The sequence below is a fragment of the Notamacropus eugenii genome, chromosome 5, assembly GCF_028372415.1.
Source record: "Notamacropus eugenii isolate mMacEug1 chromosome 5, mMacEug1.pri_v2, whole genome shotgun sequence".
NCBI classification, from domain to species: Eukaryota; Metazoa; Chordata; class Mammalia; order Diprotodontia; family Macropodidae; genus Notamacropus; species Notamacropus eugenii.
Window position 1 is genome coordinate 4323315 of NC_092876.1, and position 19888 is coordinate 4343202.

The window sequence follows — 19888 nt, forward strand, 5'->3', positions numbered from 1 at the left end:
GCTCCTGTTGAATTAATTCTTTTGTGCTTTCCACCAGCTAATGCCTAAAACCCAGCAAGAATCAGAGAAAGACATTTTATTCCACCTAGAATGTGGCAAACCCCATCTGGCATTCACATTTAGCTAGCAGGGTTTATACAATACTGGAGACAAAGAATAACAGGTGGCTATCCATTATGGTGAAGCTGGTTATACCAGTACCAAAAGGTTTGCTTGTAGTCCCACACTGCAAGTCATGTCACCACCTCCCTGATGTCATCATCCTCTTGGAAACAAAAGGCAACCAACTTGTGAATAGTCTGAGGTGCCTGAATGGGGACCGAGCCATTTGGGTCACTCAGCTTGTTCTCTCCCTCTGACTGTGCTTGTGCCTAAGCCTTACCTCTTCAAAGGAAGGTAAATTTTGTGTAAATATGAATAAGTGTGTATATATAAATATATCCACACTATTGTAACCTTTGGAGGATGGAGAGTAAGGGGGAAAAAGAACCAAGTAAACAGTGCACAGTAGAGAACAAAGAAACTTCCAAAGAAGCAAAGAAAAGATGTGTAGTGTTTATCATACAGGCTTTCTTGAAATGAAAATTCATTGATATGCATTTGGAATCCTCTTAGGTTCTGCTGTGCACATGATATGCTATTTGTCTTTTGTATTTAAGTTTATGATACTTTTTTGTCTTTATTCTGCATTTGTGTTCTGGTGTTTGAATCTAAAATTAAATGGAAAAAAAAAAAAAGACCCAGTCAGTCATTAGTGTTTTTGAAGGGCGTCCTATGCTCCATGCCCTCCACTAGGCATGAAGAACAAGGGTGTATAAAATAAAATCAGTCGTACTCAGATGAGTTTAGAAACTCATGGAGGAGAAAACGAGTGCTTAAATAAGTCTATAAAGCTAGAAATCACAAAAACTTAATTGAAATAACACAATAAACACAAAAGGACAAATTATAGGATGGCTTAACAAGGAGGAGGCCAGCAGGTAGGATTTCTTGGAAACCATAGCCTGTGTCTTATGAGGTGAGAGAGATTCCAAGGTAGAGGGGAAGGACCCCCTAGGCAAGGGGGTCAAGCAGTACCTAGAATCCTCTGTACGAGAAACCAAAGTTCCAGGGGAGTGAGGAGTGTCTCATATGCCTGGAAAGAGACATTGGGGCCAAGATGTATAGGATTTCAGAGCTTTAGGAGAGGAGTTTGTATTTGATCCTAGATGCAAGAAAGAGTCATCAGGATTGGTCAATCTGAGTGGTCACATGGTCATATCTGCACTTAAGGAAAATTAATTGGGCAGGAGTGTGGAGTAAGGATTATGTGGGGAAAGACCTGAGGCTGGGCAACCAATTATGAAAGTGGAGTGAGAAGGGAAGAGGAGGTTAAGAATTTATATAGCACTCACTGTGTGCCAAGTCATGTGCACTGTGCTTACAAACAAAATTTCATTTGATCCAACAACACTGTTCTCCCCATTTTCCACATTTTACCCTTCCTGGGTAAGGAAACCCAGGCAAACAGTTTACTGACTTAGAGATAGTCATACAACTAGTAAATCTGTGAAGCTAGATTTGATTCAGATTTCCTCACTCTAGCCCCAGACTACCTCTATTCACTTTGCTACCTCTGTCTTAATATCTCATATACCAGAAATTGTATAGTTTTCTCCTAAAAATGTGCTGAGATCATCCTCTAGTTGTCTCAGGAGTCTAAAGCTTCAGGCTATTAATTTCCTGTTCTCATGAGTACCAGTACCCACAAGAAGCTCCAGGTGTGTCCAGATGTTTGACTGAAGTGATGGAGCCTGGTGAGAGTTGACTGAGCTGAGTCAGTGATCTGTGTCCTCAGTGTTGATTCTTCCAGAATATTCTCTGCTGGATGAGCACCTTTGCTGTTAACTGTTGAAATATGTAGGAGGATCTGATGTTTTTCAGTCACCTAAACTTGCAGAGATCATCTTGAGTCAGTCCCATCCCAGAGCAGGGGCTGTTGTACCAACCTGGAGAAGATGTGATGAAGTCCTGAAAGATGGTGGTTGCTGTGAGAGTGGAGAGGAGGGCTCAGATTTGAGAGATTAAGTGAAAGTAGCAAAGGTGAGGTTTGGCAGCTGACTGGATATGAGATATGAAAGAGTGCAGGACAGTTGACAGTCCTTTGAAGCTGGGAGGCTGGGAGATGGTGGTGCCTTCCATAGAAAGAGGGAAGTTAGTAAGAGAAGGGAGGTGCAGGGTTAAAAACTTGGTGTTCATGTTTTAGATGTGTTGATGGTAAGTGGTCTTTGAGATAGTGAGTTGGAAATTTCCAAAAGGCAATGGGAGATAGACCTGAAACAGAGGAAGGATTAAGGTTTCTGGATCACAGTCATTTGAATAGTGATGATAATTCAGTCCAAGAGGGAGAATAACAAAGGACTCAAGATGGAGCCTTGGGGAACATGTACTGGTTAGGTTGTATGGGCTGTCAAAGAAAACTGAAAAAGTGTGGTCAGACAGGTAGGAGGTAAAGCAATAGAGAAAACCCCCAGAGGAGTGAGAATTCAGGAGAAGAGAGTGGTCGATAGTGTACAGTACAGAGAAAAGGCCACCAGTCTGGCCTAGTTAGAGTTCATTTAGATGGGATTTCTCTTTTTATCTCTTGCTGTTGGACTTTGTTAGTAATATAAAGAAATGCAGATGGTTTACGCGTGTTTATTTTGTAACCTGCAACTTTGCCAAAGTTGTTTATTATTTCAAGTAGTTCTTTACTTGATTGTCTGGGATTCTCTAAGTATATTATCATATCATCTGCAATGAGTGATAATTTACTTTCTTCTTTGCCTATTCTTATTCCTTCAATTTCTTTTTCTTATTGCTAAAGCTAACATTTCTAGTACTATATCGAATAACAGTGGTGATAATGGACATCCTTGTTTCACCTCTGATCTTATTGGAAGTGCTTCTAGCTTCTCTCTATTGCATATAATGCTTGCTGATAGTTTTAGGTAGATACTGCTTATTATTTTATGAAAGGCTTCATTTATTCCTGTGCTCTACATTGTTTTCAATAGGAATGGGTGTTGTATTTTGTCAGAAGCTTTTTCTACATCTGTTGAGATAATCATATGGTTTCTGTTAGTTTTGTTGTTGATATGATCAACAATGCTGATAGTTTTCCTAATATTGAACCAGCCCTGCATTCCTGGTGTAAATCCTACCTCCTCATAATGTATTATTCTCATGATAAGTTGCTGTATTCTTTTTGCTAGTATCTTATTTAAATTTTTTCATCTATATTCATTAGAGAAATTGGTCTATAATTTTCTTTCTCTGTTTTGGCTCTTCCTGTTTTAGATATCAGAACCATATTTGTATCATAAATAGAATTTGGTAGGACTCCACCAATTTTCCCAAATAGTCTACATAGTATTGGAATTAACTGTTCTTTAAATATTTGATAGAATTCACTTGTAAATCCATCTGTCCCTGGAGATTTTTTCCTAGGGAGTTCATTGATGGTTTGTTCAATTTCTTTTTATGAGATGGGGTTATTTAAGTATTCAACTGCCTGTTCTGTTAATCTGGGCAATTCATATTTTTTAAAGTATTCATCCATTTCATTTAGATTGTCAAATTTATGGGCATACAGTTGGGCAAAGTAATTTGTAATTACTGTTTTAATTTCCTCCTTGTTGGAGGTGAGTTCACCCTTTTCATTTTTGATATTGGTAATTTTGTTTTCTTTCTTTTTGTTTTAATCAAATTGACCAAAGGTTTATGTTTTATTGTTGCTTTTTCCCCCATAAAACCAACTCTTAGTTTTATTTATTAGTTCAATAGATTTCTTAATTTCAATTTTACTAATCTCTCCTTTGGTTTTCAGTATTTCTAATTTGGTATTTACTTAGGGATTTTCAATTTGTTCTTTTTCTAGCTTTTTCAGCTGCATGCCCAATTCATTGACCTCCTCTTTCTCTATATTATTCATGTAGGCATTCAATGCTATAAAACTTCCCTAAGAACTGCTTTTGCAGTATCCCATAAGATCCGGTAGGTTGTCTCATTGTTGTCATTCTCTTGAATGAAGTTGTTGATTATTTCTATGATTTGTTGTTTAACCCACTCATTCTTTAGGATTAGATTATTTAGTTTCCAATTAATTTTTGGTTTATCTTTCCATATCTTTTATTACATATAATTTTTATTGCATTATGATCTGAAAAGGATGCATTGACTACCTTTGCCTTTCTGCACTGGATTGTAAGGTTTTTATGCCCTAGTACATGGTCAACTGAGTATGTTTACTTTAGAGAGCAATTTTATCACAGTGAGGGAGAGAGCAGAGATGGGTTTCAGTGGGTTCAGAGTAATTTTTCAAGGAGTTTGGCTAAGAAAAGGAGGTGAGAGGGATAGCTCAAGGGCTACAGAGGGTCTGGCAAAGGGTTCCTTATGGATGGACTGGGCAAGTTCATTTGAAGGCAGCGGGAAAGAAACCAGCTAGTAGAGCAAAGATGAAAACTTGAGAGATTAGGAAGATGAGTGAGGCTGCAAACTGTTGGAGAAGACAGGATAATTTGGGATAAAATGCCCATGTAGAGGGCTGACTTTGGCAAAGAGAAGGATAACATCTTGAGAGCCTGGAGGAAAAAGCTACTAGAAGATTACATGCAGTTGTTTTGATACAAAGAGAATGGGAGTATTTAGCATTCAATAAACAGTTCTAAAATGCCTACTATGGGCCAGTCACTTTGCTTCATGCTTGGATACAAAAAAAGGTAAATAAAGGTCTGTCCCCTCAAGGAGCTCCCATAATAATTCAAGAAACCACAAACAAATAACTTACAAACAAGATATGGACAGGATAAACTTAAAAGAGGGAAGAGGCTGGGATGAAGAAAGGTTGGGAAAGGTTTCCTGTGGAGATTTTAGTCGGGACTTGAAGTTAACTGGAGACAGAAATGAGAAGGAGCATATTGTCCGTGGAGGATGGTGGAGAATTGTCTTGGAGATTAGAGAAGGTGACTCTTCCTGGAATAGCAAGGAAACCAGTGTCATCAGATCTATTAAAAATAAGGTGTAAGAAGAATGCAAAAGGAAATGTTGCTTAGCTCACAAATGGCTGTGAATGCCAAAGGATTTCGTATTTGATCCCGGAGTTTATTGAGTAGGGAAATGACATGGTTGAATCTTTCATTTAGGTACGTTACTGTGTTGGAAAATTGGAACATGTACTGGAGTGGGACAGTCTTGAACCAGGCCAACCAGCAGGCTATTGTAGAAGTTCAGGGGCAGGGAGATCAGGATCTGCACCTGCATCCGTGGAAAGGAGGGGATGTATTTCAGAGATGTTGCAAAGGTAAAAGTGGATAAGATTGGATGAGAGAGAGGAGTCATGGAGGACATCTTGATTGTGAACCTGAGGGACTCAGAGGATGGTGTGGCCCTTGACAGGAAGAGGGCCAAGAAGGAGAAAGAAAATGAGTTCAGTTTCACACATGTAGATAGTAAGACATCTTGCATTAATCATCTAGTTCAAGTTGTCTACAAGGTAGTTGAGAGAAGAAGGGGTTCACATTTTAAAGTAAGAGACAAGGTACTCAGATGAGAGCATTGGGTGGAATTATCAATAAATATTGCCTTCTTCCCCAGGGCCATAGCTCACTTGGCCTTCCTTTGGAGCTGAGATAGCTCTGCCTCCTGGAAGCCAGCTCTGCTGGTGCAGGACCCAGGAAGGTTGGACCCTAAGTCTCATACAATTCCAGACTTTTTACTCACTGCTCTTTCCACTTGGCCCCTCTCCCTCCCCTTCTCCCCCCCTTCAGCTGTGAGAGGTCTTGGTTACTCAATAGAGGACTTCATCACTTTAGAATTGGATACCCTTTGTTCAACAGCTTCTTTCACAGGATTCCTAATGATGGCGTGCTTCGGTGCTTGTGCTTGGATCCTGGGTTCAAGATCACATTTCTTGCTGCTTCAAAACACTACCTCTGGTCATTTTCTCCCAATCCAAGGACACTGTGCCCAGCAATACCTCATGAGTGGACTCAGTAAGACAAACTATCTGTCCCTGTTACATGAACAAGCTGACCTCTGGAGAATTTCCCTTGTAAAAACATCTCTATCTTATACCTGCAGAATTATCATGTATAGATTCCCACAGTTATCATATACAATTCAGAGGTTAAGCTACAGACAGACACCAACTCTCAAAGCTACCTTCCTAGAGAACACCAAAAATATACCCCTTAGCAGCCCCTTCCCCCAGTTTCCAGTAGTGAATGATGCCAGTGACTAAGGTAGTACATTATCACCTAATTAGCATATCTGCCAGATAATCCACTACTTTTCCTGTATGGATTTTAGAATCATTCCTGTTCAAGTGGCAAGTTCCTTGAGGAGCTCTGCGCACCCTATTGGCATTGTGATAAACCTTTGCCAACTTGACTTAAAGAACACTTGAGTCTTTGAATTCATTCCAGATGACCCTCTCCAGTACTTCAGTCCTTAAGCAGTCCCTGAACCCCTTAAACCACATCACTAAGATGCTGTCTTCTGCTGGCTGTTCCTCTCATTGGTCTTCTCTGACCACGTGGTAAGTGCCCTCTTGGTCCTCCTGGAGCAATCCTCCCTCCCAGACCTGCCTACTACACAAGGTTCCCTCTTGCTAACTTTTTTTTCCAGACTCCTAATAATTTCCCAAATGCCCGGGGTCACCCTCCCCAGACATACCACTGGGTCACCTTTTCCCCAATTTCAGACTTACACCCTGGGGACCAACGAATCCTGCTTGATGGCTTCCCATCAGGACCAGGAATCCTGGCTCGCTGCCTCCACCTTTTGGATAGAGATTGAATTATTCTTCCTTCAGACCAAGCCCACTGTAAGGACCTAAAAGTTATGAATACCCTGAGGACCTCACTTTGAATGCAGGAACCAAAGCTTCTGCATGACCCCCCTTACTTAAAACCACAGCTCCTGGGTTGCTTCCCACTAGCTCCCTGTGTCTGGTCTCCCTGTTGGGATTCCAGGCCTAAGCTCTCCCAGAGGTTCCCAGGAGTCCTCCCTAACCCTAGTTAGACCCCAGGACACAGGCCTCATGCTTTCCCAGGCTCAATGCCCACCTGGAGCCCTCTGTCACTACAGTGTCATTGACCTCCCTATCATGAGCTGAAAATGTCTTCCTCTCAGACCCTACCTGGGCTCCCCTTCCCCAGGCCTCCTGCTTCCCTGCCCCTCTTCTTGTAGAGCACTCAAGTTCTGAGTTGGGTCTCCCAGCCTCAGGCTTCCCCTGGACATTCCCTGGGGGCTCCATCCCAGAGCCCTCCCCACCCCTCACCTTCCTAAACTTCCCTCCTCCCTAGATCAAAGCAGTCTGTTGTCTAGATAATGTGTGTGTTAGCTGGGGAGAGGGGGTTCAGGGAGGGCAGAGGACCAGCTGGAGGGAGATCTCTCATTCAGGAGCCAGTGAGGCTCTGACTGATCTCATCCCACCTGAGAACCCAATCAGTGTGGAAAGGCTTTAATGCAAAGGGCCAATTTTCCTCTACATCAGAGAATCTATACTAGAGAGAAACCTTATGAATGTAATAAGTGTGGAAAGGCTTTTAAAAGAAGGTGTCATGTAACTAAACATCAGAGAATCCACACTGGAGAGAAACCTTGAGTGATAAAAGTGGAAAGGCTTTCACACAGAGGGCTGGTCTTCCTGCACATCAGAGAAGTCACACTGGAGAGAAACCTTATGAATGTGATAAATGCATAAAAGGCTTTCAAGTCCAACTTCATTCTTGCTGTACATCTGAGAAACCACACTGGAACAGAATGTGGTAAGGCTTTTAATGTATGCTCTTCCATTACTAAGCATTAGACAATCCATACTAGAGGATAACCTCATTAATATGATCAGTGTGGAAAGTCATGCAGGCTAAAGTCATCTCTTCTTTCTCCCCAGAGCTTTCACAAGATATAGACATCTTACAGCTGCCATGAATGTGGAAAGGAATGCAAATGGAATCCAGAGCTTTAGACATCAGAAAATTCAACCTGGGAAAAACCCTATAAGGACTCAATGTGGGAAGTCCATCAGCCAGAGATCGTCTCTTCCTTTACTACAAGGATTCAGAGTGGAGAGACTTAGGAATGTGCTCAATGAGGTTCTGCCTTTCCCTGAAGAGGGAGGTTACTAGACATCACAGTATTCCCTACTGACAGAAGTTTTATAAAAGCAGTGATTGTTGCAAGGCTTTCACCTGAGTTCATACATGCATCTGTATTGGAAAAATCTTGCTAGAGTTAAAACTTCTGACTCTTATTAATGAGGGAAGGCCTCTTTCTGCAGCACAGACCTCATTAGACATCACATATTTTATACTGTGCATGAAGACCTGAAAATGAATTAAATTTTTCTCTGAAATCCTAAGGTTTTTAATGATTCATCTCCAATATTCCATGGCATTCTTCTGCTGTTCCCAAATGATTGGTACTAACTTTGTCTCCTGATGTTGGCTGGCACAAAAAGTTCCCATATAAGTACTTTTATATTTATTGGACATTCACTTTTCTAATGATGTTTTAGTCTGCTGGATGACACAACGATTAGAGGGCTCTCTCTGAGTCCATAAGACCTCAGTTCAAATTCAGTCTCTGCTTGTTACTGGCTGTGTGACCCTGGACATGGCACTTACCCCATTCCTGGAGGAATTTCTCCATCTCTAAAATGGAAATAATAATAGCACCTTCCTAACATGGTCAATGAGAGGATTAGATGAGGTAATATCTGTCAAGCGCTTTGGAAGCATTAACTCACTATGTAACGTGAATAGCTGTAAGTTCATTGTTATTATTTTTCTCACCTGGGCTCATAATTCGGATAGCAACATCACCAGCCTTAAAAGGTTTGAATTTGCCCATTCATTGGAGAATGGCTGAACGAGTTGTGGCGTATGAATGTAATAAAATAGTATTTTGCTATTATAAATGATAAGCAGGTAGATTTCAGAAAAACCTGGGAAGACTTACATGAACTGATGCAAAGTGAAGTGAGCAGAACCAGGAGAACATTCTACAGTGCTGTGCAGTGGTCGATTTAGCTCTTTTCATCAGTACAATGATCTAATACGATTCCAAGAGACTCTTGATGGATAATGCGCTCTACATCCAGATAACAAACTATGGACTCTAAATGCAGATTGAACTATGCTTTTTTCACTTTGTTTTGCTTTTTTGTGTTTGTGTCCATTTCTTCTTTCACAACATGACTAATTTACAAATATGTTTACCATCTTATGGACATGGGATAGGACGAGGGAGAAAAAATTTGAAACTCAAAAATCTTATAAAAAATGAATGTTGAAAACTAAAAAAGAAAAGAAATAGGTAGGGAAGGGAGGGAGGAAGATAGTCCAGAACCCAAAATGAAACAAAAAAATAAATGTAAAATGGGGAAATTGGACTAAGTGCCTTCTATTGTCCATTCTAACTCAAAATTTGTTTTCTTTTCAGAAGTATATTCCAAAGACTCCTCTGGTATTTCAGGAGAGAGACCTAGTCAGGACCAAGTTGGTAGTCACTGAAACTGTCCTGTACTATGTACTAATTAAATGTATAATATACAAGAGAAAATGAATGTACTGGCCCTGTGCTCAGCACATCCCAAGACCTCACATGCTCGAACTGGATTGACTAATCACTACAAAATACTGGGAAAATTGACAAGTAGTCTGGCAGAAACTAGGTATAGACCAACATCTCAGTGCAGAACAGGATTAGCTCCAAATAGATACATGCTTGTGATGTGAAAGATCACCTCAAACAAATCAGAGAAACGATAATGAAGATTCATTTTGTAATTAGGAAGTGGGGGGGGAAAGTGCATCCCCAGAGAAGAGGTGGAGAAGAGCATATGGAATAAAATGGGGGATTTTTTATCACATGAAGAAACTAATGTACTGGAGTATAAAAGGGAAGCAAATGGGGAAATGATTTGCTACAAGTTTTTCCAATAAAGGTCTCATTTTCAAGTATTTAAAGAATGGATCCAGATGTATAAAAATGAGTCATTGCCTAGTAGAGCTCTGCTCAAAAAGTATGAATAGTTTTCCAAGAAAGAAAGTCATTTTCAATGACTATATTTTTTTAATGGCCCACATCTGTACCCACTAATCCACATCAGTAATAATTAGGTTTTCAGATTGGTAGAGGTTATGAGAAAATAACAATCATCAATATTAGAGGGAATTCACAAATGTTTATGGAAGGACAGTGTTCTTGCATTGTCCATGTGAAGGAAAAAAATGATGTGTCTCATCCTATACCATGAGTCTTTCACCTCTTATCAGGACATAGATAACATTTTCCATCTTTTTGTCCTCTGCACATAGTGATCATTCTTAAGTCTTTAAGACTTATTTTTCATTAAAGTATTGTTGAGTTTTTTTTCCTAAAGTGTTCTGGTTCCACTCATTTCTCTTTATAGTAGTTGATATAAGCCTCCCCGGGTTCTTTCCCAACCCTCATCATAATTTCTTACACCATACCTTCTTTCATTTGTCATTTATGGAAATGACAAATATTTGGGGGAATCTTTTTCCCTTGAGTATGTATCTGCTTCCAAAGCCTGGGAACATCAGGTGAAAGGGAGAAAAATGAATGTAAACTCAGAACTTAAAAATAAAACCAAGCCAAAACACGTATGCTCAAGATCATGAATAATTAGTAGACACATTATTAATTCACTGTTGATGAATTTGTGAAGCTCCCAAAATGACCAACATGAGGGTGATCAGAAGGAATCAGGGCAGATTTGAAAGTGCCATATTGAACTTTTTAATATCTCAAAAAGAAAATCAATAAAGGATAGAAATTACTTCAGGTAGAATCCTCTTTTTTGAATTATATGTGTGTAAAAGTGTGTGTATGTGTGTGTGTTTGTGTGTGTGTGTGTGTGTATAATTGGTTATTTCCCTTCATTCTCAAAGAGGACCAAAATGACATCACTGTGTTAGAGTCAAGTTACAATGTGTCTGGGCTGATCAGACCAATATGAACTTGGAATGCTCTACTGCAGGTCAGGCACAAATAGGCTTTGTAAGCATTTGGGGTGGATTCTATCAATTTTTGTATATCTCCCCCTTTGAGCTACTTCAATTTTGCCTTGCTTATAGAGCACAGCACCTTCTCTGAGGAGGACGTCTTTCTGGGTGCATATGTGCCAGTGCGTCTCCCATGACTTGCAATCAATTCTGAAGTTCTTAATCCAAGGCCATCTCTAGTCATCCTGATGAATATCTGGTCATTGAACCCAGATGGCTCTGGAGGAGAAAGTGAGGCTGGTGACTTTGCAGAGCCCTCCCTCACTCAATTCAAAGTCAATTGTAATCATGTAATTACCTCTCTGATATCGTGGTCTTCGCTGAGAATGAAGGACAAATCACCACCACAATCACAAGACAGACCTTGAGATTGTCCTACCATTATTTTCTCTGATCATGAGAGCTGTTGCCCCATGTGAGTTCTCCATTAAAAGTCTTTTGGGGAAGTTTAAATTTGACATTCAAACAATGTGGCCACCCCTTTGGAGTTGCACTCTCTGCAGTAGTGTTTGAATGCCTGGAAGTTCAGTTCGAGAAAGGACCTCAGTGTCTTGGTACCTTATCCTGCCAGGTGACCTTCAGAATCTTCCTAAGATAATTCAAATGGAAGTGATTCACTTTCCTGGTATGGGACTGACAGACTCTCCAAGTTTCGCAGGCATTCAACAATGAGGTTAGCATAACAACTCTGTAGACCTTCAGTTTGGTAGTCATTCTATCACCTCTTATCTCCCACATTTTTCTTTTAGAGCCTCATAAATACTGAGCTAGCTCTGACAATGCCTGTGTCAACCTCATTTTCAATATGTACATCCCTGGAAAGTATCCTGCCAAGGTAAGTGAACTTATTCACAACATTCAAAACTTTTCCATTTCTATAACTGATGGTTCCACATATGGATGGTGTGATGCTAGCTGATGGAATACCTGTATTTTCTTGGCATTAATGGTTAGGCCAAAATTAGCACAAGTAACAGAATCAATTCATAGTTTGTTGCATCTCAATTTCAGAGGTTGCATTGAGTGCACAATCATCTGCCCCATGTCCCCCCAAAATGCACCAATACTCCCTGCCCTTTAGTCTTGGCTTGTAGCCTTTTCAAGTTGAAGGTTTTGCATTGGTGCAGTACCTGACCTGAATGTCATGTCTCAAATGAAGGCATTTGACAACATTGCTGAAAACATCATGCTAAAAAGCATGGGAACAGGCACATAGCCTTGTTTCACTCCATTGGTGACTGGGAAAATATGACAGCATCATCCGTTATCCAGAACACAGGCAAGCATGCTGAAGTAAAAGTGACATACAATACTGATGAACTTCTTTGGGCAACTACATTTTGACATAATTTTCCTTAAGTATCAAAAAACATTGATCAGATCTCCAAATGTTGTGTGTAGACCTCTGTTCTGCTCCTAGCATTACTCCTGGAGTTGTTGGGGAGTAAATACCATATAGATCATTACCCTCAGCCATTTCTGAAGCGACACTGGCTCTCAGGTAGATGATGATTTTCCAGGTGAAGGATCAGCCTATTAAGGAGGACTCTAGCAAGAATCTTGTCAGTAGTGACAAGAGAGAACCCTCTGTAATTTCCACACAAAATCTATTTCCTTTGCCTTTATAGAGATGAACAATGGATGTGTCCTTGAACTCCTGGGGGATAACCTCAGTCACAGAAATGTCAGTCAGCTTTGGCATGAGCAATAGAACTCCACATTGTAAATCTCAGCTGAAGCAGAATGAACACCAGGTGCTTTGCCATGTGAGAGGAGCCTAATGGCATTCAAAACTTCGTTTTCAGTTGGAACTTTAGCTAGGGAGGGGTTGACTTCAACCTGAGGTAAATGGTCAATGGTTTCCACATTGATTGATGATGGTCTGTTGAGAACACTATGGAAGTGTTCAGTCCATCGCTCCAGGCTCATGTCTTGATCACTAATCAATGTGGCACCATCAGCACTGAGTACTTGAGATGCACCATAGGTATTTGGCCCAGAAATAGCCTTCAGCTCATCACAAAAGCACTTTGGATTGTTACTATCAGCATAAGACTGAATTTTGTCTGCCTTCTCACTGAGCTAAGAATCCCGCATCTGTCCAAGTTTTCCTTGTTCTTTACTTTTGATGAAATTAAATGCTGCCTCAGTAGGGCACTGGATGAACTATTCTGCTGGTAAACCCTGTGGAGTTCTCATTTTTCATTTAGCAGCTTCTGAGTTTCCCCATCATTTTCATCAAACCAGTTTTGGTGTTTGCAAATGTTCTGATCTAGATGAGCAAATGCAGTGCTACACACCAAATCTCTGAAAGCTGCCCACTCCTTTTCTGATCTGCTGTTGCCAACTGTGTTTGGCTCAATTTTCTGTCCAAGTTAGCAACACACTTCCCAATTAGGAGACAGCTCTAATCTGTTGACATTAATTCTTCTGTTAGTGATTTTGCCTTGGGGATGCTGCTTTTGTTGAAAGAGAGTATTTAGCATAGAGAGGATCAGTCTATGATCAGTCCAGCACTCTGCACTGCACATTGTCTTTGTCACTCTTATATCCTGTCTACTTCCTCTCCTTACAATCACCATAGTCTATTGAATGCCAGTGTTTCCTGGGAGGGTGCATCCATGAATCTTTATTGCCTTTAGGTAAATGGAAAACAGTATTGGTGTAGAGAAGGTCATGAGATGCACAAGTCTTCAGTAGTAAGTGACCATTGCTGTTGCTGTTTCCAACTCCATTTTGCCCTAGGACTTCCTACCAGATCTGGTATTCTGAGCCTATTCTAGCTTTAATGTGACCCAGAATTATAAACTTGTCCTCTTTTGGCACATTGATGATAAGGGTCTCTAGGTCTTCATAAAATTTTTCTTTGACCTCATCAGGGTTCATCATGGTGGGAGCATAGGCACTGATGATAGTGGCATAGCGTTTTCCTGAGTGGCAATTGCATTGTCATGAGCCTGTCATTCACTTTCTTTGGCAGGAATACCAGCTTGCTCACTAGATTAGTTCTGATTGCAAAACCTACTCCAACTTCACGGCACTCCCCTTAACTGTGACCATCCCAGAAAAATGTGTATCCAGCTCCAACTTCAGTAAGCTGGTCTTCATTTACCAGCCTTGTTTCCCTCAGAGCTGCCACTTGGATATGATAGCTCCTGAGTTCTCTTGCAACAAGAGCATTGTGTTGAATATAAGTGTGCATGCATTCCATATACCGAGTGGAATCATCTTTGTAGAAGTTTTTGTACATTGTGTGTGGGGGGGGGGCGGGGAGTAGGGGTGACCACAGGGAAGATTCCTGCCTGCTTTAGTAATCAGACCAAGTTTGAGTAAGCAGTCAATTTTTAGGGCACCTTTTCTAGACCCCTTCCTCACAGCAAGAGGTGAGCAGTGAGATCCTTAAAAGGCTACTCAGACACCCAGGGGGCTGCTGAATACCAGTGTGGCTTGCAGTGAGAAACAACCCTATGTCCTGGGCCACCTGTGTGCAGGGTTGTGACTACAGCAACCAGTGTATGTATACCAGCATTTTTATCATTTATCTGTCACCACAGGACTTTGAGATAGGTAGAAATGGTAAAATGGTATGGGTGATGTCTTGATTTCTGGATAAATCGGATTTAAGTCAGGCAGAACTGCATGAAGTCATTGGCCTCACTCTCTTTCGGAGTCACCACAATCCTACGGCTGGATAGAGTCAAGATGACTGGTGGTGGCTTATGATGCAGTGGATGGCTCTGGCATCTTCAGTGTCTAACCAAGATGTGAGCACTCCACAGCACCTGCTTCAGCTGCCTTCATGGCCCTTGGAACAAATTGTTCTCATCCACCCATTCCACCAGGGGAAGTCTTCAGTTGCTTGGGGTAGACCCTCCCCCCCAACTCAGTTACCTGAAACCTAGTTTAGCCTGTCTGCCAAAATGGATTACAGGGGTTTGGCTGCTGTGTATGCTACAACATCTTGGAGCCACAGTTGAGAGGTAGACAACGTGGACGTCAAAGTTGGAAAGCAGCCCTGAAAAGGGCTCAGCCACCTTCACACCAGAGGTATTAGTCTTCCCTGAACTTATCCTACACCCCATATATGTATATGTATGTATATATGTTTATATGTACATACATAGACATACACACGCATACATAGAAAGCTTGTGTGTTCACTTTCATGATTTTTAATTTTAAAATAAAAAAATCTAACACTGATACTATTAAAGAATATTATCTCTTCAGTGTCAATGCTATGGAAATCTTTGTTTCAAAAATATTTCTTATACAGAATATTTTTAGTTCTGCTTTCTAATGCATTCTACTAGCCCCTCGTTTTTGTTAGTGAATTCATGACTTTTATATTGATTCATGATATTTAATTATGTTTTCTTCATCATCTTTCCTCTTTGCCCTTACCTCTAACTTTAGGAAAAATAAGTGGGAGAAGGGAGTGGGACCAACAGTTATCATCTATAATTGAAATGTCATTATCCCCACTCCTAATCCCACGTTGTCTTCCATCCAATACAGCCCCAGATGACCAATTGTAACACCATCTTAAAAGTCTCTTATCTTTTTAATCTCTCCAATTTGAAACATCTATAGTTTAGACTTATTTTCTACCAGGAGGTAGCTGAGTGGTGCAGTTGGTTGACAGAGTTCTGAGCATCATGTCAGGAAGACTTGAATTCAGATACAGACTCAGACCTTTACTAATGGTGTGACACTGGGCAAATCACAATGCCTCCATTTGCCTAATAATTTTTATATCTGTAAAATAAGGATAATATCAGCATGACTTTCCCAGGATTGTGTGAGGATGAAGTCAGATAATATAAGTAAAGCACTTGACCCATAGTAGGTGCTTTATAAATGTTTAGCTATTGCTGTTATTCTGATTTTCACTATTTCTGTGAAAAATAATTCATTTGGACCCTTACTCTATTCCAGTCAGTATTAATCAATGTGCTGTGATTCCATCAGGGTTGTAATGATAAGTTCTGGATATTAGGCCCCAGAACTGTGAACTGCAGATTTTAAGTTTTCTTGCTTAATCATAGGAAGCTAACAAGAGGCCCTCCACCCTTATGTTTTCTTGACCAGTGTGTCAGAGTTGACTCAATTACATGGAAAGTCCTCATAATTATTTTTGTGCCTCTGGACCTTTCTGTGTTGTCCAACATGAGCAGGTGACCATCTTATGACCACTTAGTCAGTGGAGATGTCCCATGCTTATACCTTTCTCATCACTGTGGGGTGTTCTTTTGATACAGTGCAGATGCGTGTTGTGAGCTCCAGGTGAAGGCTTTCTTTTGATACCATGGAAGTTCCCTGAGGTAGCTCTATACTACAGTGCCTAAGGTTTTTTCTAGGTACGGTCCAGATGGTCTCAGTAAGCAACTAAAAACTCTCTACAGGGTGCCTATCTCAACCCCTCTTCATTCCAGTGTCTTCCCTCTTTTAATTTTATTCTGTCTAGAGTGTGTTTGCAAGTTGTTTGGTTGTTGTTTTCCCCATTATTTTGAGAGCTCCTTGAAGGCACAAACCTTTACCTTTGTTTTATCCATAGCATGAAGCACAGTGCCTGACACTTAGTAGGTACTTAAATGTTTATTGAATGACTAAATACTCCCTTTCTCTTCATATCAAAACCCGTTCATGTAATCTGGTAGCTTCTTTCGTCCAACCTCTCAGGAGGTTACCCGTCTTTGCCAAGGCCAGCCTTCTAAATGGGCATTTGATTCCAGCCTCATTCATCTCCCCAATCTTCACCCTTGCTCTACCAACTGGTTCCCTTCCTGCTGCCTTCAAATACACTTGCCTCCTCCATCCACAAGAGACCCTTTACCAGACTTCTCCAATCCCTGAGTTATCATTCTCTCATCTTCTTTTCTTAGCCAAACTCCTTGAAAAATCACTATGAACCCACTGAACTCTCTGCTCTCTCCCTCACTCTAAAATCTCTTGCAAACAGGCTTTCATCCTCACTTTCCTAAATGGTTCCCTTGAAATTTACCAGGGAACTCTTAATGGCTCGATCTGGTGGTCTTTTCTCAGTACTGGCACTGCGGACCACTCTTTCCTCCTGGATTCTCATTGCTCTGGCGGTTTTCTCTATTGCTTTACCTCTGATCTGTCTGACCACACTTTTTGGGTTTTCTTTGACAGCCTATGGACCACATATACTTCAACCAATGCATGTTTCCCAAAGCTCTATCCTGGTTCCTTGCTATTCTCCCTCTTGGATTGGCCTAATTATCATCACTATACTATATTATCATCTAGGAACCTCAATCCCTCCTCTATGCTTCGGTCCCATTTTGGAAGCCTTTTGGAAATTGCCAAGTCACTGAGTCAAGGACTAATTAACCCCAACATATCTAAGCCTGAACACCAAATTTTTGGCCCTGCACCTCCCCTTACTATAACTTCCCTCTTTCCTTGGAAGGCACCACCATGTTCCAGCCTCCCAGCTTCATAGGGCTGCACTGTCCCGCACTCTCTTTCATAGCACATATTCAGTCAGCTGCCAAATCTCACCTCTGCTACCTTCACTTTATCTCTCAAATCTGAGCCCTCCTCTCCACTCTCACAGCAACCACCATCTTTCAGGACTTCATCACATCTTCCCCAAGTTGGTACAACAGCCTCTGCTCTGGGATGGGACTGACTTAAGATGGTTTCTGGGAGTTTAGGTGATAGATTGAAAAACATCAGACCCTCCCACATATTTCAACAGTTAAGAGCAGTTGTGATCAGCCACCAGAGAATATTCTGGAAGAATCAGCACTGAGGACACCAACCACTGATTCAACTCAGTCAACTCTCAATAGGCTTCATCACTTCAGCTGAACACCTGGGCACATTTGGAACTCCCTGTGGCTAATGGTGCTCATGAGAACAGGAAATTAATAGCCTGAACCTTTAGAACCCTGAGACAACTAGAGGATGGTTTCAATACATTTTTAGGTGAAAACTATTCAATTTCTGGTATAAGATAGGGCAGGTAGTTGGCAAAGTGGATAGAGCCAGTATGGGACTGGAGGAAGACCTCAGTTCAAATCCAGCCTCAGAGATCCACTAGCTGTATGACCTTCTGTAAGTCACTGAACTCTTTCCTTACCTGAAAAATTGTGGAAATGACAGGACTGTTGGATCAAATGAAACTTTGTTTGTAAAGGACAGAGCACTGTTCCTGACACACAGTGAGTACTATATAAATTCTTAATCTCTTCTCTTCCCTTCCCACTCCACCTTCAAAATTGGTTGCCCAGCCTCAGGTCTTCCCCATATAATTCATCCTCCACACTCCTGCCAAATTCATTTTCCTCAAGTAGATTTGACATTGAGACCATCCTAATCAACCAATCCCATTGACTCTTTGTCTCTAGGATCAAATACCAACCCCTCTCCTAAAGCTCTAAAGCCTTACACATCCTGGCTGCAATGTCTCTTTCCAGGCATATGAGACACTCCTCATCCCCCATTTTTTGAGATCCAGACCCCTGGAACTTCGGTTTTTCACATAGAAGATTCTGAGCACTGTCTGACTCCCTTGTCTGGAAATTCATCCTTCCCTCCACCATGGAATTCCTGTCATCCCATAAGACACAGGTCATGGACTATGTTTTCCTTGAAATTCCACCTACTGGCCCCTTCCTTATCAAAACACCCTGCATTTTGTCCCTTTGTGTTATTTCAATTAAATTTTTGTGATTTCTAGTTTTATGAACTTATTTAAGAACTTGTTTTTCTCCTGCATTAGTTTTGAAACTCATTTTTTAAACTCCACTTTTGTACCCTTTTTATTTTATTCTTTCTACCCTTGTTCCTCATGCCTAGTGGAGGATATGGAGCATAGGAGGCCCTTCAAAAACACTTGTTGAGTGATTGAATCTGTTTTTTCATTTTATTTCAGACTCAAACACCAGAACACAAATGAGAAAAGAAATAAAAACATCATAAACTTAAATACAAAAGAAGAAAAAAGCATGTCATGTGCATAGCAGAAACTAAGAGGATCCAAAATATGTAGCAATGCATTTTCACTTCAAGAAAGGCTGCATGATAAACACTACATATTGTGCTGAGAGCTGTCAATCTTTTCTTTGCTTCCTTCTAAATTTCTTGTGTTTTCTGCTGTGCACTGTTGACTTGGTTCTTTCTCCCCCTTACTCCCCATCCACAAAGGTTATAATTATGTCGATGTATTTATAGATAGATTATACATAGTTATTCACACATAAACAAAATTTACCTTCCTTTGGAGAGGAAAGGCTTAAGAACAAACACAGGCACAGGCAGAGGACGAGCTCAGTGACCCAAATGGTTGGGTCCCCTTTATGGTACCTCAGACTACTCACAAGTTGGTTGCCTTTTGTTTTCAAGAGGACCATGACATCAGGGACATGATGACATGACTTGAAACTGACTTTTGTTTGAGTGATGGAGGCTGTGCAAAGTCACCAGCAAAATATACTTTTACATTTTCTGTTCACTGAGATCATCATTTTCTTATGTTTAGAAAATCAACAAAACCATCAACATCTGACTTTAGGCTTTTGCTGATTTTTTTGAACTAGGTACCAACATGAAACCTTTAACAACTAGCCCATCCTAGCTGGTTCTAGCTGGCTCCAGCACATCTCTGGGGTGTTGAAAGTAAATTTCTAGGAGAATATGACTGACTCCATGTTGTTCCATAACCTAACTTTTGCTTTGTATGACCCCTGCACAAACCTCAGGATCAGCTGCTACAACAACAGGTTTACTTCAGGATCAACTTTTCAAACTGGGGGAAAAAAAATCTCAACATTCCCTGGAACGCCCTTTCTCCATTATCTCCC

The 19888-nt window shown here is 40.8% G+C and overlaps 1 long non-coding RNA gene across 1 annotated transcript; it reads left to right on the top strand.

Annotated features, from left to right (window-relative positions):
* The first annotated feature begins 7624 nt into the window (after positions 1-7624).
* On the top strand, positions 7625-10828 carry LOC140508198 (uncharacterized). The gene is made up of 2 exons (XR_011968330.1): positions 7625-7790; positions 7916-10828. It is a non-coding gene; the product is annotated as an uncharacterized lncRNA (long non-coding RNA).
* The last annotated feature ends 9060 nt before the right edge of the window (positions 10829-19888 follow it).